Genomic DNA, 24,721 nt, shown 5'->3' with positions numbered 1-24,721 from the left:
TAATTTGAAATGGTTCCCAGTCACAGGATCTGGCTGCGAGATACAATCGCTCCTTGTTGCTAGGTTACCCCAAGGACTCTCTCCTCTGTGTGCATTAATTAGCGGACCCTTGATGCAAGATGATCATTTGTTTTTCCAGTATATCTGAGAACCTCTAATTATGTGTAGCTTATGTACGTAGCATGCATTTTATTCAGCTGGCGCTGTCCCCATTGGCAGTGGAATTGTTAGTGCTTGCCTCTATCTGTAATCATTAAATCAGCTGCTCAGTACCTTACATTGAGACCTAATGTTTTGGGAGGGGGGATTACAACCAGGAATACTGACGTAGGTTGTAGTCCTGAATTGTGTTAGTTAATATGTTATGAAATCCTCAACAGAACCTTGTATCATTTTCGAATGTCAGGCAGTGGGTGCACTTGTACAAAGCGACAGGATGGTACGAGCAGACACTGCGTCTCTCTAATAAGATATTACACAAAACAAGGTCACTGGATTGGGCTTTCTGTGCGCCAGATATTGTAAACATACCCTTCCATGTCACCCTTTGCAGTGTCACAGATTGCTCACTATTACCTAAAGTAGACGGGCTGAATATGAAATTGTTAGGGGTTTTGTTTGAGGGAAGCAAGATACAGAATTTTGTCATTATGCACTAATATTTTTCAATAGTTGTTTGCTTGTGTGTTTGGGATATCTACTTTAATGTCTTTATGATCTATCTCGTAAGTGAGCATATTTAGTAGATGGGGCAAATAATTAGCATTTAGTTGTTTTTAAATCCTTATAACATGTTATACAAGCCCGAGCAAAGTCAGATTCATGGCTTTCTTTTACTTACATACATACATACATACATACATACATACATACATACATACGTAGGACTTGGTGTACAGACAATGTTTATTTTTGCATGCACTCAATCACTAGTTGACAGTCATATTTTTTTTTCAATATTTCAGTTTGGGCTTAAATCCATGCTTGTCAAGATATCGTAAAATGACTTTTAATACTGACAATTGCACAGAAACGTCATTCTGTCATGTGGAGCATCTAATGGTTTGCTGCTTCTGAAAGTCTATCCATATGGTGCATTCTGTGACCACAGATCTAAGCCTCTTGAGCAAGGAAGGGGATTAACTTGTGAAACTAAGTCCTGTGTTTAATACAAGTATTTTAAAGCATTCCAGACCAATCTTTTCAGGTCTCAGAGCTGGTGCCGTATGGAATATTGGAAGAGCTATAGGTCAGGATGTAAGCCTGGCTGGGGGAGATGAGATGTCTGTGGGAGATGACTTTTATTTTGGTAGAGGCGAGCTGTCAGATTCTACTTGTCTGCCAGAGCTGTGCTCTGCAGGATGAGAGGGATTTCACTGCCCTCATAACCAAGTTGTTCAGACATTTCCGTTTACATTAACATGCTAGTTTGTCAAGGGTATGCACAGTAGTGTATGGGTACAATTTACTTTTAAAGATTTGTTCACAGATACAAATAATTAAACTGTAAAATGGTTCTGTCAGCCAGATCAGTACCTTATTTTGTTAGCGTAATGTAGTACTGGCTGCTATTTTCACCTTATCTGCTACAGTATATATCACAGCTTATCCTGCACAACTGGATTTAGTGTTCTGCAGACCATGGAGCAGGATTTCACTTTTCATCAGCAGCCATTGGTTAACTAGTCACATGAAACCTAATTAAATATGAATAGGCACTGGACCTATTTTACCAAACACATAATGAATCCTAAATAATGAAGGCTAATGCTGCTCCTCATCTCTAGTCAAGTGTTTTGCGCTTCAGTGGCAACTACATAGAGCCGAAGAGAGCAAATCAAGTGTTGCTCTGTTCAGTCGCGCTCAGCTGCTGGCACTGACATTACTTTTATGTTTAGTCCTTTTTTACAGGATTGTAACTAGTTTATCACCAGTCCAAAAAAAAAAAATTAACTCCCTAGAAGAAGGCCCCCGGGCCGAAACGCGTTGGAGGCACAGCACATTTCTGACCATTCTGACACTCTCTCACATCTAAGTCTCCTTCACTTTCCGAAGTAGAGCACACGGAGCTCCGTCTGGCTAGGTACGCTCCCGGCGGACGAGATCTCGCGAGATCGCCCGACCCGGAAGTCATACCAGCCGGCGTTGAAGCACCGTGGAACCGGAGCTGCAGGAGCAGCCCGGCACCAACAGCGCCCACCAGCAGAAGCAAGCCGCCAACGAGGATCGAGACGCAGGCAGTGCGGGTGCACCACCCGAGGTAAGGGACGCCATCCTCCGGTGCCACCTGCACAGACGCTCACCACCCACCAACGTACTGCAGTTTTCTCCCGTGACACTTGACTCTGGTGAACTGTCACCAATCTCAGCCGCCTTCTCCAGGAACGGTATTGGTTTTTCATTTCCCCCAACCCCCTCCCCCCACCCCACTGTCCAGAACGCTTTGACCGCCCTGACCTACTGACCTAACACCCATTAGGTAGACCAGCTACTGTCCCCACCAGCATAACATCATTAGCGACATAGCTGGAGAACCTTGGGGGTCTTTTCTCAGCAGGAGACCGGGACAGTCCAACCCTGACAGTAAAGAATCAAAACTCAAGTGATACACCTTATTGGCACTTACTGCCAAGCACCCACTTTTTTCGCCACTATACCTGTGTTTTTGCACAATAAAAATCACTTTTGAGATTAAACCCAGATCTCGCTTCATTTTTCATTTAGGGGTAGAGCGCCGAAATTTCTGTATTTATTCTTAACCTTTGCAGGCTGATCACCTGCATATTTACAGCAGCTAACCCCGCACATTCGCACTTAGTGCGCAGTTTCACAAATCCTTTTTATCTTAAAAAAAAAAAAATGACTACTCTCTGAATGACCATATCCCAGCAGATTTGTCACTTGATGTGCCAATGTTACATGCAATAAATAGAGCAGGGGTGTCCAAACTTTTTGCGACGAGGGCCAGATTTGTTGAAGTGTTAATGTGTGGGGGCCAACCATTCAGCCTGACATTCTTTAAATCATTAATCACATCAGAAGGGTCCCCCCACTCTGCCCCCATTCACTCTGTCCCCCAGCCTGCCCCTTCTTCAATGTATGTTCCCCATTCACTGTATGTTCCCCACTCTGCACCCATTCACTCTGTCCCCCAGTCTGCCCCCCTTCTCTTAATGTCCGTCAGTGCCTCCATTCATTGTATGCCCCCAAGCCTGACCCTCCTTCACTGTATGACCACCATTTATATGTACCCCACTCTGCCCCCATTCACTGTCTGTTCCCCAGCCTGACCCTCCTTCACTGTATGTCCCCCACTCTGCCCCCTCCCTTCTCTGTATGTTTCCCAGCCCCTTGCGTGAGCCAGAGGAAGGAGAGGCAAAGCAGGCACTGCAAGGACAGGAGATGCTTGGGCTCCCACTGCTGCCCTCCTCCGCTCTGCATGTTACGGGAGCAAGCTTCCCCCTTGCTGCCCCCCTCCCCAAACACCGCTGTCACTGTGATTGTGGAGTAGGGTGATATACGATTGCAGCAGCAGGTGTAGGACGCCAAACACATCTGACTGTGGCGGCCGGCACCTCCTCACTGCAGCAGACAGCAAGGTAAAGGAGCGCTCGCCGGGCCCCACCTTTAGTGTCCTGTGCTGTGCTTCCCACATCTGATGCTCTGCCTGCTTCCAGCTGGAGAAAAACAGGGGGGTACACTGCGCTAAAGAATAGGTGGTAATAAACAAATGTGTGCCAATGGAATAAAAGGTAATAAATTTATTTAAAAAAAAACATATAAAAGAACATGGGGTATGACACATAGATGTGGATGAAAATTCACCAAGTAGAATCAATAGAGGGGTGTTAAAAATTGTCCAGTAGATACGGTACCGTATTAATGTAGCCACTGATAGATAGGTCCGTTCCTATGTTGTCTCCTTGTAAATAGCTGGGTCATGTGGTAACCAAGTGTCCAGAGTCACCCGCGGTAGGAGTTGATGTGGAGTGTTATTCTCCTATTAGAATAGATGTCCTCCGTTCGGGTTCAATCCTGGATGGGTCCTTTGTTAGGTTCCCAATAGATATCCGTGATGTTTTGGGATAATAGACAAGGAGACTGGTCCGGATCAAAGCAATGGTAAATGGCAAGGTCCAAAACTGGATGAGAGCACCCTCTTAGTTCACCAACGCGTTTCGCCAAGAATTGGCTTTATCACACTGCAGCTTGGCGAAGCACCCCGTATCTCTTGCGCCCCCTACACGAGGCGGTAACTAGTTACCCCCTCTCCCCCCTGCTTCCAGCTGGAGGCTGCGGGCCGCTTGAAATGACAGCACGGGCTGCAATTGGCCCCTGGGCCTGACTTTTGACATGCCTGAAATAGGGGAACTGCAGGCGGGGGATAGGAGAATGAAAAAAAAAAAACATTCAAAAGAATAGACGGCTGTAAATTGTCTGAGAGCTCCCTCAGCCAATCAGCTGCCACCCATTGTTTTTTGTAAATCAAGCCTGCTGGACGCCACCCGCCGGGGATGCACCACTCCTGCCTGGCACTTTTCTGCTCTGCAGATAGGTGTGTGCCCGTGGTTGGGCATCGCTGGCACACACCTAGTATCAGACCGTATCAGATGCGATACATTGCAGATGCTAAAATGCACCCACGATGTGCCGCTGACAGGTGCATAAGAGTTATCTTCTGTGGTGTACAACTCCTCCGCCTCCAGTCCAGTGCACACTGGAACGTGTATCAGATCGGATGTCATACACGTGCAAACTCAGCCCAATCCGACGCAATCTGGTTAAATTGCGTAGTGCATGGGGGCCTTAAAAAGCACCATAATTCAAATATTGGGATGGTATACAATTATGTAAGCCATGTAAGTAAACAAGCTGAAACTGGAAATGATATCATGCATATTTATATTAGTAATGATTAATTTCCCATTTATTTATTATTTTCAGAAGGGCCCCTGAGCCCTGCATTCTGTCACACAAGATTACACTTATCTGGAGAAATTACCATTAATTGACAATTACTCGGATGTTGTAACTCTTTTTCCTAAGAATGTCAGAGTACCATTTGAAGACTGAGAGAGTTGTACAGGAAATGGGATCATTGGATAGACAGCAGGTCCACATGGGTTAGGTCAACAGGGTCATTGGGACTACAAAAACATTAGGTCGACATGGGGGTTTTCACGTTTTTTTGTCCTGAATTTCGACACAGTCCACATTGACACTGAAACATAGTTCCGCTTCCTCTCGCATGGCTCACTGCACTCGCCATGCTTCTGGCACAGTGCTTCGTTATGCTTGGCACACAATTTATTCTCCCACTATGCACAAGTGCATGGTAGAGTATGAAATGTGTGTTCCAAAAAAGTGAAAAACCCCATGTCGACCTTTTTGACTGTCTACTTTCCCCATGTTGAGCTAATGCTTGTGTCAACCTTATGACCCGGTCGAGCTAATGCTTGTGTCAACCTTATGACCCGGTCGAGCTAATGCTTGTGTCAACCTTATGACCCGGTCGAGCTAATGCTTGTGTCGACCTAATGACCCTGTGGACCTAATGCTTGTCGACCTAGTGACCATATTCCTTGTACAGTACGTCTGTTCTTCTTTTTTTCTGTGTTCTTTATATGCATTGTGTAGCAACATTTAGTAAAAAGTTTTGTAACAAATTAAAACAATTGTATATTGGCAGTTGCATGAGATGTTATTTTTGGAAGTTTAATTCTAAAAGGCTACTGACTATGAAACATCAATGTATTTATCTGCATAAAGAATTTTATTTTTTTTCCCAATGTTATGGCCCGGTTAGAAACCTCAAGCGTCTGAACCTGCTTTGAAGATTTCTCAATATTTCCTTTAACCAGTGTGATTGCCATGGTAAATTAATGCTCTCATGGTAGACCCTGTTACACAGCGATTGGTGATAAGTTTGGTAGGCACAATTGACCTAGGATAATGTCCGCACAATCAGGGAATGTACATGAATCTTCCTCTTGATAAACGGGATCTTAATTCTAGCAATATGTTCAAAATGCGAACCCCCTGTGGGATTCGTCCTGTGTGCTCAAGTTCAGATGTCTATCGGCACAGATATCATGCAACCACTAGTCTGCTGTGTAACATGTCTGCTGGGCTGTGGATGGACCATGCACCCAGTTGTGTATTTAGGTAGACGTGATGACTGCATTACATAACATATTTACGTGGCTACCATTATGCTTGGTTTCGAAGAATTCTTATTTAAAAAATAGACTGGGTGGCTCATGCGAAAATTTTGCATGCGAATAAAAAACTATGCAGACAGCTCCTACCTGTTATTTTTCAAACCAAGCCTGTAAATTTACAATTAGGAGCTGATTGGCCGGTGATAAAAACCAGAAACTTTATCACTTCACCGAGCTTAATAAATCTACCCCAGGGATTGTTAATATGTGACCCTCCAGTTTATTAAATGCTGGAGAAGGTTCCAGTAGACCATTATAGACTGTAATGCTGGCCATACATCAGACCCACTTTCCTTCAACCATCCTGCTGTCCAACTAAAGCACCAGCCCACACACCTAACCAACTTTACCTTCAGACCTGCCAACCTGCCACTTTTTCCTTAGACCAGCTAATTTCTTTGATCTCACGGAAGTAGGTGGACAGGTACTAATGCAATTTCGGCCAATGATTCCAATGGATCGGCCCAAGAAATCAAGTGAAAGCTTCCAAATCGTATGTGTTTGACATCTGATCTGGAGCAAGTCTGCATAAGGAGAAGGCCAGGAGTCCCTGCTATAGTACTTGCCGTACTGTACATATGGCCAGCCAGCTGATGCGAGAGCGTATCGCTGTATCTTGCTGTGGCTGGGATCTTTCTGCAGCAGCTCTGGGTCATTCCCTCTGTGAGGGCTTGGCTAAACAGCTGAAGAAGATGGGCGATCTGGTTGTGGCAGTGCTGTATCTATATCCTGAAGCTGAGATGAGGGCGCCCTTGCCCAATGTATGGTTGCATACTCGCCAACATGACCTATTCCATTATGTACAAAATGCTCTGTTCCAGGACTTCCCTGCCAGTGGCAGTTACAGAGGTTGGACTCCAGCACAGTCCAAAATTCAAAGAGTGTGTTTGTGGGGTGGGGGGGGGGGGAGAAGACGACATTCTCTCCGGCATTCTGGTTTCCAATATGTTGTGACGGATCCGATACGTAATGCCGGCGGTCGGAATCCTGACACTGGAATCCCGACCGCCGAAATCCCGACATGGGGGGGACGTGGAGCGCCCCCCCTTGCGGGCTCGGCACGCTATTTTATTCTCCCTCTATGGGTGTCGTGGACACCCACGGAGGGAGAAAGTTTCGGGATTCCGACCACCGGGATCCCGACCGCCAGCAAATTGACTGCATCCCGTTGTGACTGTCATCACACAATGCCTATTGCCTGCTCAGGCAGACAGTGGCTTATCAAATCAAATTTTATTTGTGACATACAAAATCATACATAGTACAATATGTAGTGAAATGCTTATTGTACAACTGTCCTACATTACGATAAGTAGATAATAGATGATGAATTGTATATTTAATTGTTTTTTATATATATGGTGTTTTTTGTTAGGTTTTTTTTGTTATGTTTTACATATCATATAATGTGTACATACCGTCTGTGATCTGCTAAGATTGCAGCACTGTGTGTGTGATTTTTAAATGAAACCACAAATAGCTGTGAAACCGTTAATTAATCAGCTGCGCTGTTAATGCTCTATTGGATGATGTTCATTCAGACTGGGGCTATTTAGGGGATCCTGACCGACACCAGGCCAGCCCTCTGACGAAGTCCTGGTGACGAAACGCGTAGGGGCGTGGCCTGGCGTTGATCGTGTGCAGTGAGTGTAACCGCTCTGGCAAGTACTGTGTGATACAGTTTAAACATCCATGCTGTTAACATCTGCGGTTGTGTGAACCGCTATTTGGGGTACGTTCTACCCATTCACCTTTTATCCAGTGTGGATACAATAAAAAAGTTTTTATCAAGTGATTCTGCACTATGGAGCGCTTCTTTGCTTTGTTGTTCTAGAGATTTCGCCTGTGGATCCAGGTGCCCGCAAGGGATAATTGAAGAAGCTGCCGGTCCAGTTGAGACCTAAGTGCGGTGCTAAGGAGATTCAGACAAGTGGGACTTAATTACCCTCTATTTGAAAAGGAGGATTTAAGGACTTGCGCACTATTTTTCTGTGTTTAATATATATATATATATATATATATATATATATATATATATATATATATATATATATATCTATAGTTGTAAAGTGTTGGTGCGGTATGCACACAATGATATCCACGGAGTGTGGTTATTGTGTGTGCAGAGTAGTGCAAAGTATGCCTGGAGTGTGACCTATTGGGGGCAACAATCGGCTGAGGAAGAGTGTAAAGAAAATGTGTCGGGTAGGTCAAGAAAGAAATTAAGTAAGTCCCAGTACAAGGAGGTCTGGTTGAGGGCTCTAATGGCCTGCGGGAAGAAGCTCCTTATTCGCTCTGTGTTTGCCTTCAGTGAGCGGTAGCGTTTCCCTGACCGCAACAGAGAGAAGAGTCCATTGTTGAGATTTCTAATGTCCTTCTTTATCTTCCTGGCTTTGGTCCAGCATTGCTTGCTGTATATAGTGTCCAGGTCTGGAAGCTCAATACGGATGGTAAGCTCTGCCAATTTCACAACCCTCTGGAGAGCTTGGCTGTCCTTTTTGGTGCTGTTTCCAAACCAGGCCGTGATATTTCCTGTCAGGATGCTCTCAATGGTGCACGCATAGAAATTCTTTAGTACCCTTGATGATAGTACCCTTAGAGTGCAACCAATGGCCGATTGTGGACACACACGTTTATTTACATCCAGTGTCACTGCCAGCCCAAAAGCAGCAGCTGAACTAATGGTTTCTTGCTGCAGGGCAGTGCATCCCGAAGGAACACCTTAGGGCGGCGGGAGAGGGCTTAAGGCAGGCATGTCCAAAGTCAGGCCCGGGGGCCAATTGCGGCCCGTGCTGTCATTTCAAGCGGCCCGCAGCCTCCAGCTGGAAGCAGGCAGAGCATCAGATGTGGGAAGCACAGCACAGGACACTAAAGGTGGGGCCCCGGCGAGTGCGCCTTTACCTTGCTGTCTGCTGCCGTGAGGAGGTGCCGGCCGCCACAGTCAGATGTGTTTGGGCATCCTACCCCTGCTGCTGCAATCGTATATCACCCTACTCCACAATCAATGTGACAGCAGTGTTTGGGGAGCGGGGTAGCAAGGGGGAAGCTTGCTCCCGTAACATGCGGAGCGGTGGAGGGCAGCAGCGGGAGCCCAAGCATCTCCTGTCCTTGCAGTACCTGCTTTGCCTCTCCTTCCTCTGGCTCACACAAGGGGCTGGGAAACATACAGAGAAGGGAGGGGGCAGAGTGGGGGACATACAGTGAAGGAGGGTCGGGCTGGGGGACATACAGTGAATGGAGGCACTGATGGACATTCAGAGAAGGGGGGCTGGCTGGGGGACATTCAGTGAATGGGGGCAGAGTGGTGTACATAGTGAATGGGGGTCATACAGTGAATGGGAGTCATACAGTGAGGGAGGGTCAGGCTTGGGGACATACAATGAATGGAGGCACTGATGGACATTAAGAGAAGGGGGGACAGAGTGAATGGGTACAGAGTGGGGGACATACAGTGAATGGGGGACATACAGTGAAGGAGGGGCAGGCTGGGGGACATAGAGTGAATAGGGGCAGAGTGGGGGACCATTCTGATGTGATTAATGATTCAAAGAATGTCAGGCTGAATGGTCGGCCCCCACACATTTACACTTCACCAAATCTGGCCCTCGTCGCAAAAAGATTGGACACCCCTGGCTTAAGGTGATCATAGGTGGTTTTGAACCGTTCCGCCCATGGAGGGCCTATGCTCTGTACCATACACCATTCTGCACCACCAAAAATGAGGCCCTCTCTATAGGGTATTTGGTACTTATGTAGTATCTGGGCTGCCGATTTCTAAATCGGGTCAGATCGGGAGATCGCATCGCATCGCATGCGACCATGCGATTCGATGCGATGCGATGCGATGCGATGACCCGATTTTTCCATAGGAATCAATGTTAAAATGGACTGAGTCCATTTTAACATGGAATTCAATGGGAAAAATGGGTCCTTTTCATACCCCTACTATCCAAGTGGGCATGGAGTTGGATATAAACCTGTGGCGAGCGTAGCGAGCCACCGAGCCCGAAGCGTGGCGAGCGAAGCGAGCCCCGCGAGGGGACGAATACCGTCCCCTCGCGGGGCTCGCTTCGCTCGCCACGCTTCGGGCTCGGTGGCTCGCTACGCTCGCCACAGGTTTATATCCAACTCCATGCCCACTTGGATAGTAGGGGTATGAAAAGGACCCATTTTTCCCATTGAATTCCATGTTAAAATGGACTCAGTCCATTTTAACATTGATTCCTATGGAAAAATCGGGTCATCGCATCCGATATCGCATCCGATATCGGATGCGATGCGATGCGATATCGCATCGCATCGCATCTGATTGTATGCCTTAACTTAAGGCATACAATCAAAAAATCGGCAGCCCAGATACTACATAAGTACCGGGTATTTTAATGAAACTATGAAAGGAGTGAAGTGAACCAGCGAAGAAGTTGCCCATGAAAAATAATCAGCTTTCACATATTATTTTGTCGAATGCACTTTATAAATATTACCTTAATGCTGATTTGTTGCCATGGGAAACTTCTTCACTGGCTCACTTCTCGACTGTTTTCACTGCTTTATGAATAAACCCCTAACATGTTCTATTTTGCTCTGGTATCTAGTCTGATATTTGAACATGATCAGGCCATCTCATCATAGAGATTGGTGCAGAATATTAAAATGGCCCTACAGGGGTTCTGGCTTACATGTAAGTGGACGCTTTCCGAGGGGGCTCCACTACAGACCCAGCCACGGCACCTCCAATTCTGGCGCTGCTCACTTGAACTAACAGAACAGTGCACACAGCACTATATAGAGAATTTTTGTCTCTCCCCTTGGAGAGGAAACGGAGAGGAGCCACTCAGATAACGGAAGGGCCGAATCCAATATGGCCGCTGCAATCGAGCTGTACGAAGAAGCCCTGCCTTTGGTACCAGCTTCTATCCACTTCTGATGAGAGCCCTGTAACTTATTTGGACAATAAAAGAGCCATACAGGAAGCTTAGTATCCACTAAAGCAGGCTTGAGCAACCAAGCTTTTGTGAATTTAGCATTCTTGCCACAAGAATGCTATAACTGTGGCAATGCATGCGGAGTGTAGTTTCACAACAGCTGGAGAGCCACAGGTTGCCCATATCTGTCCTAATGGATACCCAAGCTGTTAAGCGATCTCAAGAAGTGTAAGACATAAAGGGAATGGTTTTGGTTCCCTCTTAGTGAACCGAATTTGGCCCCTGCCCAATCGTCAGGGTTTGCACATGCGCATTCCTCCTGCACATGTGCAAACCATGACTATGACCAACCTTGGCAATTTGCAATGTCGCAGGGCCATTCGCAGTGGGGAGGGAGGAATGGAGGCAGTGGCAGCGGCAGCGCTGGGGTATGGAAATGCCTAGCATTTCATGGGCATCCCCATCAAAATGCTGGACATTCCCATGTTAATGCAGGCAGGACGAAGTCTGCCGGGGGCTGACATCACACGACGTCTTCTGCCCGCCCTGTCTTCGTCCTGTCTTCCGCAAATATAAGTCATCTCCACTGACTTATTTTAGCATAGGCAGGAGAAAGCATTCAAAGGACGGCAAGCATCGAATGATTTCCTGCTGTGGCACATGCAAGTGGATGTGTCTGCCTAACAAGTGGAAACAGTGATGAGGGGGTATTTGGCGGGGCGGTGTCACAAGGACTCGGTAAGCTTAATGAGGCAATTAGAATCACCCCCAAAGTCAAAAATTAAACAATTCTCAGAATTACAGACCACTGAGTGGGAGAGAATTTTCAGTATGTGGTGAACTTAAAAGTGGCTATACACGAAACATTTTTCTGTGTGCATTTTTCTGATAGCGCAGGCCTTATGCTTGCTGGCGAATCGCCAGCAGCATGCTGCTGGCGATCCGCCAGCAACACGGCGCGCCATCTGACTGAGACGCGCGTGCGTCCCCCACGCACGCGCGTCTCAGTATCCGGGCGGCCGGCCGGCGAGGCGGACGCAATACTGTCCGCCTCCCGCTCGAGGGGGGCTGGGGGGACCCGAGGAGGCTGTGGGGGGGTGCGGGCGCCCGGTGTGGGCACCGGGCGACCGAGGGCAGCACCGTCGGAAGGGGACGCGCGCGCACCTCGTGCGCGCGCGTCCCCTTCCGACACACAGATGGCGCGGGAGCAGGGAATGGCGATGGCGACGCCATCGCCATCCCCTGCAAAGATGAGCCCGGCCCCATCTGTACCTGCACATTACATCGCACAGCACAAAAAGTTTGTGCGGCACGTTTTTGTACTAGATTACATGTGATCTAGTACAAAAAGTACTGCGAACACCACTTGTGTACAGGCACCCTAAAAACCTGGTCTGCAGCGCTTCAAGTATCTCATTACCCAATACAAATTAGATGATTTAGGGCAGTGGTTCTCAACCTCGGTCCTCAAGTACCTCCAACAGTTAACATTTTCTAGGTCACCCAGCAGGTGCACACATTACTCACTGACACATTTTAAAAGATCGACAGGTGGAGCTAATTTTTTCACTTGTGATTCTGTGTATAGACATGGAAAACATGCACTGTGTTGGGGGTACTTGAGGACCGAGGTTGAGAACCACTGATTTAAGGAATAGATGCATAAACAGTTTGAGAGTACTGGGACTTGGGAATCCCTTAAAGGGACAGACTTCTATTGTTTCTTGCAAGTTTCTGTACCCAAACTTCTGCAAGTACAAGGTCTGTGTGCGTATATATTGGTGGAACGACCTTGCAGATTTGGTCCGGCCCTTACCACTTTTAAAAGAGACCAACAGTGGTAGTTTTCAGCTGTCTCATTTTCTTGCAAAAGCAGGCAATCTGTTTGGCCTCTAGAAGGCTTAGAGATTTGAAATGTAATGATGCCTCAAACCTTTTTTCTCTAAGCTCCACTCTTGGCCTCACTTAATGGTCTGACTCCTCTACTTGTGAGGAGGGCCACTGCCTGGTGGATCTTGTATTCACCAGACTCTGCTCAGTTTCTGAATTCATTAACACTCCTTTCCCTCTCTCTGATCACAACCTTATAATTTTTTCCAATCTCTTCCATTACTCCAAACTCTATGACACTGAAATAATGCAAGCCTCCTCTAACCCAAAGAAATACTAACATTGTAAGTTTTCAACAACTTTCCACCTCTCTGCAACAAATGCGCTCACCAATTTATACATTTAACTCCCCTGAGACTGCTGTATCCTGCCTGAACCAGACTTTAGAGAGAGCCCTTGATTACATGTCTCTGACTAACCCTCTCACTCCACGTAGGTTTCAACGTCAACCGTGGCACTCTAAATCAACAAGACACCTACAAAAACGGTGACGTAAAGTAGAATGTCAGTGGCGCAAATCTAAGAATCCAAGTGACTTCCTCACATATAAGACCACCTATCACTCCTATAGTCATGCCCTGGACACTGCCAAACAAACATACTTCCAATCTATCATATCTTCTCAAGCCACTGACCCCAAGCATCTTTCATACATTTAAATCTCTTCTTTACCCTCCCATATCATCTCCACCAGCCACTATCTGTGCACAAGAACTTGCTTAGTACTTGAAGGACAAGATTGAGAAAATCCAAGATAAAATGGTATGCTCTAACCCAGTTGTAGCCAACTACAGTCCTCAAGAGCTTGAACAGTTCACATTTTCCAGACAACCTAGCTGCTGCACAGGTGCACTCATTACTAGCTGAAACATTTTCAAAGATCCACAGGTGGAGCTAATTACTTCACTTGTGATTCTGTGAGGACATCTGGAAAACATTAACTGTTGGTAGCTCTCGAGGACTGGAGTTGGCTACCCCAGCTCTAACCCATCCAGTGAGCTGCTCAATTACCTGTCTGATTTACCCTCAGGCACCTTCTCTTCATTTGATAACACAAGCGAAGATGAAGCATCAACACTCTTCTCCTACTACTCTACTACCTCTCCTCTTGACGCTATACCCTCAAGAGTCAGTAAAAATTTACTCTTGTTCTCATCCCAACCTTAACTAAAATCTGTAATCTTTCGCTCTACTAGTGTCTTTACTTCGCGGCTTAAGCATGCAGTGATCACTACCATTCTAAAAAAAAAAAAAAAAACACAATTCTGACCCAAACTCTCTCTAATTACTGTCCCATCTCTCCACTCCCTTGCCTCTCCAAGCTACATGCTAGACTTGTGTACACTCGCCTCACACACTTTTTTAACTGTCAAAATTCGGTACTTGTGTAGTTCCGCGGCGACCGATATATCGGATGCGATATCGGCCGATATATCGATGCGATTTTTGACCTGTTCATAACCCCACTATCCACTATGCATGGAGTTGATTTTATATAGTGTGGCAAGCGCAGTAATCCCCGTCCCCTCACGTGGCTCGCCAAGCTTCGGGCTATATAAAATCAACTCCATGCATAGTGGATAGTGGGGTTATGAACAGGTCAAAAATCGCTTCATATCGCATCCGATATATTTTGGCGCCGTGAAACTACACAAGTACCCTCATTTCTATAAAGAGCGGGGGTCTTATATCGAATGGACGATAGCACATATACTGAAATTATATGAAAGCACTGCTTGATTCTTATATAAAAAATTGGATAGTGACACTTCATCATAGGATCTTTTGGTTTGTCATTTTTTGACTAGTTATAAGATGTCTATTAATAGTTTTATGATATTAAACTCCATATTATACTGTATTTAAAATGGTCTAGATTTGGGTGAGTTATCTTGGTTCTGTGCGGGCAAAATACTGGATGCTTTATTTTTACACTGCAATATAGATCTAACTTTTAAGAAAAACCCCACTGCAATCTAATTCTCTCTGCACATGTTACATTTGCCCCCCCCCCCCCCCCTGCAGTGCATATGCTTTTGTCAATTTGAGAAGGAATTTGCCTTTGCGTGTGAATCAGAATAAGGGCCATAGTCTCTAACACCTCTGAATTGAAGGCTGTTCCACTTATCCACATACTATTTTCTGTATTTATCTAATTTGACAATATAATCCAAATACAAAACTACATATTTTAAATAGTTACATAACAAAGCAATTATTTACAAAAAGTTCTAACTTCGAGGTTGAATATTAGAACATTGAGCAAACATTAAGTTTTTACAGGGACCGTTCTAAAATTAATTTAAGGTCATTTGTTAGAAATTGTTGCAACTTGAAAAATAAAGGCACACCAGACATTGACAAAATTAACAGTGATAAGATAGAAAACCCCTACAGCACCCTTTGAATGCATTTTTCTGTAGCTTGTGCAGTCCACCATGCATTTGCCTTGTAATCCTGTATATGGAAACCTGACTGTATCAAAATAATGTATAGCTATTGTCACTGCTTCAGCAATTTATGAAAATAACACTCCTTTTTATTTTAACAATGCTGTGCCAAGAGTCTTTGTGCACATTGTTAATATACAGAGCCTGCCACTAAACTCTACTTTGTAAGTGCATCTTCATTGCATATATGTTTCTTTGAGGTATTGCATAACAAAAGAATGTGAAAGAAAGAGGACATACTAATAAGGAGTAATTGAATATAAGATTTTTTTTTAAATAGACTAAAGGAAGGTTTTTAAGAAGTTATTTTTTCCGAAAATTATTCTTATTCACACCACTATAAGAATCGCCATGCGCCGTCCCCTGCCAGCCACCGGGGTCCAACAGAATGGGGCACACAAGACGCTTGCGCGCACCATTCTGTTGGAAGCCCTGCAGCCGGCTGCCTGCTCCCTGCCTGTGTCCCTGAAGCGGAGACGGGCAGGAAAGCACTCAACCCCCACTGCCTTCCAGAGAGGGATGTACGAGTCTATCCCTGTCTGTCGGCCACGCATCCCCTTCAGCGCTATGAATATGTCGCGGGCTGGCTCCATCTGTAGGTCTTAATTTCATATGGTTAAGTGCTCTATATTGCATATTGGTCCAGCCAGATTGCAAGAATAAAATAGTATTTAATATGCATAATGCTGTTTGAGGACAGAGTGAGTGAGTTTCAAAATGTATTTATTATTTATTTATTAACAGTTTCTTATATAGCGCACACATATTCTGCAGCGCTTTACAGAAAATATTTGAACATTCACATCAGTCCCTGCCCCAGTGGATCTTACAATGTATATATCCCTACCACATGTTCAAGCACACACAGACATCCTAGGGTTAATTTGTTGTGAGCCAATTAGCCTACCAGTATATATTTTTGGATTGTGGGAGGAAACTAGAGTACCCGGAAGAAACCCATGCAAGTACGGGGAGAATATACAAACTCACAGTTCTCTAACTGTGCGAAGTTTGTATATTCTCCCCATACTTGCGTGGGTTTCTTCCGGGTACTCCAGTTTCCTCCCACAATCCAAAAATATATACTGGTAGGAATCGAACCCATGACCTCAGTGCTGTAGTAATGTTACCATTACACCATCCGTACTGCCCAAAAGAAAATATGCCTGTATTATTTTTTTTTTGTAAAAATGTTTTATTAAGCATCAGTGATAATACAGCATAATGGTCAATAAACAACAGTGTACTCATAACACTCATTGTTTATTTTTTTTTTTTTTTGTGTTTCCTTCAACATAAAATAGGTACTTGTGTATTTTGGCGGCGCCCATCGCATCGCATACCATAAGGCGTACGATGGTATGCGATATCGCGCGATATTGTACAATGCCATACAATTTTAAAATTGTATGACATTGTATATGCCATACAATGCGATTAGATTAAACATTGTATAATCACCGTAATGGGTGCTTACAATGTTAAATGCACCCCCACGCCACCCCCCCCCCACTATAAACGTGAACCCGAAGCGTGGCAAGCGCAGCGAGCCCGCGAGGGGCAGCGGTACGCGTCCTCCGACCTTTTCATACCCCCACTATCCACGTCGGCGGGGAGTTGAGAATAGAAAGTGTGGAGAGCGCAGCGAGCCACCGAGCCCGAAGCGTGGCGAGCGGACGCGGATACCTTCACAGGTATCGGAGTCCCCTCGCGGGCTTCACAGGTATCCGCGTCCCCTCGCGAGGCTCACCACGCTTCGGGCTCAGTGGCTCGCTGCGCTCGCCACACTTTCTATTCTCAACTCCACGCTAACGAGGATAGTGGGGGTATGAAAAGGTCGGAGGACGCGTACCGCCGCCACTCACCACGCTTCGGGTTCGCGTTTATAGTGGGGGGTGGGGGGTGGCGTGGGGGTGCATTTAACATTGTAAGCACCCATTAGGGTGCTTAAAAGCACCCTTTAGGGTGCTTATACAATCTTTCATCGTATAGGGGCCAAAAATCGCGTCGCATCGGGTGCATGGCATGCGATGCGACGCGATTAAAACATTGCGCAATGGAGATCGGGGGCGCCGCTATAATACACAAGTACCATAAAATATAAATAGTATAGCAGCAATACAAACAAAACTATGAAATAAAATGGAACTGAAGGTGTGTACACACAGCAGGATATGCTGTGAGATGCGAATCTCAATACAATCAGATCGTATCGGGACTCGCATCTGCATGCAGATGGACAATTTGGACTATATAGTGCAGATCTGCACTATATAGTCTTGGCTGCCCCCTCCATTTCACTGCCAATTTGCGCTCACACGGGAGCATGCGATATGGCTTCCGATGTTCACTATATCGGCAACATCGGAAGCCATATCGCCCCGTGTGTACACACTACAAGGGGTACAAGAGTGTTCCATACATCATATATTACATACACATTATTATATACTACCCTTATACTCAAATGTATCCCCCCTCATCTGTGATCCCCCCCTGCCCCCCTCCCCCCAAAATGTCTGTATTGTTAATAACTGGGTAGTGGTGTAATCTTATAGAATAGAGGTGTTGTAATTGGGTAGAATAGTTTAGGGAGGCTGTGGGTGCTTTGGGAATTTGATACATTTGCGTATAGAGGTAAGATTCTAATTAACATCTAAGACCATGGTCAGGGAACAGGGGTAAAATAACCCAAATGGGGTATAAATATATTTCCTGGGGGGTAATGGACAATCTCGCTGTTGAAACACAGCCAGGCATGCATATGAATCTACATGCATGTCCAGCTGTGTCTCGGCAGCATGACCATACATTACCCCTAAGAATTTCATTTAATTGCATATAGAATATATATATATAATGTCTCAAGCGGATGCAGCAAACATTAGCTCACTGCAAGTGATGGGACCAGCACATCCAATAAATGCAAGAAAAATAGGTTTAACTCCTTCAGTGGTGGGTTTTTCTGGGGCAGGAGTACCTAAATAGGACAGATTTTCCCTGGCCCAGAAAAACCGTCCACTGATGGGTTAGATGAGTCCCAGCGCTCCCCTCCTGTGCCCCCCCACCCCCTCCGCTCCATGGGTTAATAAAAATGGGTCATGATACTCATCAACAGGGCAGACAGCATATAATTTCATCCACATCCAAAGGATCATAGTGGCAGCAGCATCAATAAAGTCCACTCCATATGCAGTACCCGACGGGCCGTTTCGGTGCTCTCCCAAAGTAATGGTGGCGGCAGGGGAGCTCTGGAGAACGATCGCCTGAGCAAAGGTGAGGGGGGAGGGGGGGGGGCGCACAACAGTGGAGGTGTTGATGGAGCGACCTATTGGGGGTCGCTGCTATGGTGATGTGCTAGTGGTGCACACCTGCAGGCACCACTGGCGCACACCTGTAGATTTGTGGCATGCCCGGAAATTTTCACCGCAGCTTGGGCCGGAAAATTTCCGGTACTGCCACTGAAGGGGTTAATAAAAATGGGTCATGATACTCCTCAACAGGGCAGACAGCAGCTTATAATTTCATCCACATCCAAAGGATCATAGTGGCAGCAGCATCAATAAAGTCTGCTCCATATGCAGTACCCGACGGGCCGTTTCGGCGCTCATGCACCTTTCTCAAAGGGTAACCCAATGTGCATTCACAAAACGTGACCCTTATAAAAAAGTGGAACATACCACACTTACCCCTCTCCAGGGATGCCAGGCCGCTGCCCCTGCAGTGTTCCCACCATGTTCGCGCCGCGTCACAGCACATCTCCCGGCGCCAAAGAACCAAAAGTGGAACTATAGACGCCACCCGGGGGCACGGGGAGCAGCTTAGGTGGTAGCACTTGCCGGAAGTCAGATAGCGCAGCGTCCCGGTACCCGGGCAACGCTGCAACCATCCAGTAATATTGAATCCCAACACAAAGGTATCTTTGTGTTGGGATTCAATATTACTGGATGGTTGCCCGCGCAGTGTCATCATCAGGCTAGTTTTCAAATGACAAACAAACTCAGGCGTCCCGGACATTGTAAAAACTATTCTACATATATAAATATAAAGTGCATGATATACATAATAAAGACACAGTTTAGGCTAAACAACAAGCACATCACAAACAATACAATTCCATACAAGCAACTGCAATAGTTAAACCGTTAAAGTGACAGCTCCTTGATATTAAATTGGACGTACATAAATTAATTAAAGGGGGCTATACATCACCCTACCTTTATAGCAATATTAGTCACCGGTCAGCATTACACCTAACGGATATTATCATAATGTATTCCCAGTAGTATATTGACACTAAGCATAACCGGACATGTAAAGACACTGCATCAATGCGATAAACTGGAAAAAAGAACAGTAATCACACCAAACAATACTTAAGCATATGCGTAATACATAAGCAGTATGCGTCTCACCAACTAAGTTACCAACATGTTAGACACCATGGGTAAGCTACTAACATAGTATAGAAATGGACTCAGAGCTAGTCAAACGGTGGAAAAAAATATTACACCAAGAATATATTTAACAGCTTTGCTCACTAGCAATTTTAAATCAGGATGTTTAACCCTGGGGGCGTGTCCTGGACTCCATGCAGGGTAGACGTGCGCTTGCTGAGCTCTCCCTGACTGGCTCTATATATCACCTTCTGAGCCAGCACAGAGAGCTATCTTCAGCGCCCTGCAGCTCAAACGGGTCCCCAGACGTCCCCGCCACACACCCGCTGTAGCAGCATCCGAGGGGAGGCAAACGGAGAGCCGCTCCGAGTCGCGGCCTAGCCACAGCGCCGGAGCCGCGGCCTCAATTTCCGGCCGCGAGATCGCGACAGTCGCGACGCGCGCGCCGGAGCAGACGCCAGCCTACCCCGGGTGACTGGGGATCCCTGACGGTCCCCACGCCCTCCCACCAGCCTCCCACATCAGCCCAGAGAGGCCGCTAAAGCACCCGGCGGGCATACACGGATCCGGGACCTCCGGCCTGGTAAAAGCACTGGAGCCGCGGCCTAGATTTCCGGCCGCGAACCCGCGGCACGACCACCATTAAGAGCACGCCGGAGCAGACCACAGCACACCCCGGGTGACTGGGGATACCTGTCGGCCCCCACACCCTCCCACCCATCCTCCACATCAGCCCCACGAACCCATTGAAGCACCCAAAGAGCCCCCACAAGATCCGGGACCCCAGGCCTACAAAGACCCAGTTTGCTGAGGCAGCAACACAACAGAGGGGCCCAGAACTGATACGGCGAAGGGGACTCTCACCTGCCCCACCACCTGGACCCACTACATGGTGGGGACACAGCCTTGACCTGCCAGGCCTCAACAGACAGCTTCCTGTGACCTGCTGGGCCCAAGCACTCCTGAGGACCAGGCCCGGATCAAAGCCACCTCAAACCTACTGGTGCTGCATCACCCTTAAAGACTCCGCACAACATATCGTCCGGCTGCAACAAGTGACCATCCCTGCCAATCAGCAGGTGCGGGTAAGCACTACTTTTACCGATATAACTACTTCAAGGCCCGTCAAATAAGCGGCCCGCGGCCCAACCCCCCCCTACCCCTCCCAAGGCCTGCTTTAACGTCACAACCCCCCCCAGCTACTAGCGCCTTTGGCTAAGAGTCCTCGCCCACTCAGACTCCCTCATCTTATCAACCAACCTCAAGTGCCTACTACATCACTGATCTACTCCCCCCCTGCTCTGACGCACCCCGGGTTGGCAACCCACTCAGCCTAGTGGATCCCCCGAGGAGGCGGGTACCATCGCTAACTCATTACCCCCCTACCCATAACCAAAATATTGGCACCAGCTACCCCAATAACTTGACAACTTTGCCCCGGCTACTTGGGCCTGCTGCAGGTCACGGACCCATAGGACCCCGGGGTCATAGCCAAAGCTCCGAACGAGATTGCAACCCTCACTGGACTTGGGGAAACACAGCATCTCAATAACAATTCCTGGCTCTTTGGAAGTATCTTAGATGCCCGGGATGGACAAATACGTGGCCAAACCCAAACGTGGCTCTAAGTCCCAGCAGCAGGGGAAGAACCGTGCAAAGGAGGTCACTCCCATATCCTCCCCTAACCCGCACTCCCCTGGCCCGAGATCTTCTACCTCGATTGAAGACTCTACAACCATACCCCCGACATCTGGGGATCTTGTTTCTACCAACGAATTAACCTCCATATTAGCATCATTACTAGACCAAAAGCTGACTCCACTGAAGGAGTCAATTGACTCTGCCCTGACACAAATACTACAACATGACCAGCGTTTGTCCGAAGCGGAACAGAGAATTTCTGATCTGGAGGACGAACTGGCCACCACAAGAGCCACCGCCTCCTCACAGGAAAAACTATTATCCTCCATTCATGACAAGCTGGAAGACCTGGAAAATCGAAATAGGAGGAATAATGTTAGGCTAATAGGTGTTCCAGAGAGCGTCAAACCAGCTGCCCTAATGTCCCTGGTCTCTGAATGGCTACCACGAACCCTGGGCTGTATCTCCCCAACTGACTCAATCCAAGTCGAGAGGGTACACCGTGTGGGCCCAGACCGCCAGCAGAACAGAGACAGGCCTAGACCTGTCATCCTACGCATCTTGAACTATGCCGACAAGGTCAACTTAATGGACGCTTACCGGAAATACTCTGACCTGCGCTATGAAGGTGCTAGGCTACTTATTTTCCAAGACTTTTCATATTTGGTCTCCATGAAACGAAGAGAATTCACACCGATTTGTAAAAGTCTGTACGAGCTGGGATACCGCTTCGCCCTCTTGTATCCAGCAAAATTACGAGTTCAATATGATGGCAAACCATACTACCTAGAAACCCCCGAAGCTGCAAAAATTTTTCTAGATTCCTTACCCCAACAGCCTCCTACAACTATGGATGATGCGGACTGAACCGGTTGACCAGCAGAAGTCTCATCCTTTCCCTGCATTTCTATGTTCATATCTAAAGGACTGGTAATATGCAGCGACCCTTTCTTCATATTTTACGCTAGTTTGTTATATGATGTTGTTTTTCTGGGCTGGATTGGGACTGTGCATGGCTGGGGCTACCATACCACATACACCCCCTTGGATTCTGTGGTGAGGGAATGTGTATTCCTTGCTGGCGAGGTCCCAATGGCTGGTGTGGGCTCACACCCCCCTCGCCAGCAACAACCAAATAATGTTCTCCTCCCCCTGTTGGGATACCCCATAGTTGACCACTTTAAATATTGGTCCATACGACCACCTTTTTTGATTTACAAAAAAGTTCAAAAGTTTATTGCCATTAGTTGGTTACTGTTTATAATATATGGTACACGATATATGCTATGTGATATGGAATGGCACTCTGGGTTCATACTGCCCCACTACAGTCTGCTCGCTGGGACAGACTGGGGGCCTCGAAAAAACTCATTACTAGTAGCACATAGACCCCGTGAGGGGATTGGTTAATGATGCCCACCATGGCCAATAGACCAACCAGGACACAAACCACGTTAAAGTTCGTGTCCTGGAATGTGGAGGGACTTAATTCACCGATCAAAAGACGTAAAGTAGCAACTCATCTGAAACGTATACGTCCAGATGTAGCCTTTCTACAAGAGACGCATTGGGACATCAAGGATCCCAACGTACTAAGGGATTCCTGGATTGGGGAGTTCCGGGCTGCCTCCTTCACTGCAAAACGTAGAGGAGTGTTAATACTATTCAGGAAACACCTACCCTATACGATTCAAGACACTTGGCTAGACCCAGAGGGCCATTTCTTATTTATAAAACTCGAGCTATGTGGGTCAAAATACACACTAGCAACAATATATGCCCCCAACGGACCTAATACCCCCTTCTACACATCACTATATACTAAACTATTATCCTGGAAAGAGGGAGATCTAATCATGGGTGGCGACTTTAATAATGTTATGTCGACAGGGCTAGACAGATCTGGACGAAGGACCGGTGGGAGCAGTACAACTACACCCTCCCCTGTCACATTATTATTAGATAACTTGGGCCTATGTGACCTCTGGAGATGCCAACATCCAACATCCAGAGAGTACACCTTTTACTCCCACCCACATGGCACCTCCTCTCGCATTGATCTCTGGCTGATCACAAATTCCTTATATCATCAGGTGGTAGAGTCAGGGATAGGGCCGATCGACTTATCTGATCATGCCTGGGTTTGGTTTACACTCACTCTGAAAAGTCCAATCACCACATCCTATAATTGGCGATTTCCCTCCTATCTAGCCCACTCCACAGACTTCACACTTCATTTAAAACACGCCTTCTCCACCTATGCCTCGGACAATGCACAACATCTAGGGAATATACACTTATTTTGGGCGGCCTCAAAGCCAGTTGTCAGGGGACAGGTAATGGAATACGTTGCTAGGAAACGTAAAAAACTAAACCTAGCTATTGCTGACCATAGCAACCGCCTGTCGGATGCATATAATGCTATGCTCCTCAATAACTCTGAGACATCCAAAGCAGCATATACAGAGGCAAAACAAGCTTATGATGCACTATGCACGGAAAAGGCCCAATTCTCCCAAGATGTCTCCCGTAATAAATATTTTAGAAGTTCAAACAAAACGGGAAGACTTCTGGCCAACCTAGTTCGCTCACAATCTGCCCCACTACACATATTACAGCTTTCCACGCAAAATGGAACACTGACTTCTAATCCCGCTGAAATTTCAATAGAATTTCAGAATTATTATAAACACTTATATGAAGCACCCATCGATAGACCCTTTGAAGGTATGCAGTTTTTACAGCAGGCCCAACTGCCTACCCTCACTGCCGAAGAGAGGGACGCACTTATCACCCCAATCACAGAGTTAGAATTAAAAGCAGTGCTTAGCTCCCTAAAAAAAGGTAGATCTCCAGGCCCCGACGGCTTCAGTGCCGAATATTACCAACTAATGAAAGACAGCTTAACTCCTCACCTGATATCATTATTCAACTCCCTGTTGCAGGGTAATGCACCTCCCCCAGAGTTCACAGCTGCACGCATAGTGGTGTTCCCAAAACCTGGGAAGGATCCCCAACTAGTCCAATCTTACCGCCCAATATCCCTACTGAACCAAGATCTAAAGATCTTTACCACATTATTAGCCAGGAGACTACAGCCTATCCTACATAGGATTCTACACCCAGCTCAGACTGGCTTCGTGAGAGGCCGAACCTCTGTCCATAATATCCGCACCTTAACGGCGGCCCTACTACGC

General features: G+C 46.6%; 1 protein-coding gene across 1 annotated transcript in view; it reads left to right on the top strand.

Annotated features, from left to right (window-relative positions):
- Window positions 1-24,721, top strand: part of CLASP1 (cytoplasmic linker associated protein 1) — a 321,194-nt gene that overhangs the window by 113,209 nt on the left and 183,264 nt on the right. The window lies entirely within an intron of this gene.

This window comes from Crinia signifera, chromosome 7 (assembly GCF_055691185.1).
Source record: "Crinia signifera chromosome 7, ASM5569118v1, whole genome shotgun sequence".
In the NCBI taxonomy this organism is placed as follows: Eukaryota; Metazoa; Chordata; class Amphibia; order Anura; family Myobatrachidae; genus Crinia; species Crinia signifera.
The sequence above is the reverse complement of the archived record's forward strand: the minus strand, read 5'-3'. Positions and strand labels throughout refer to the sequence as shown.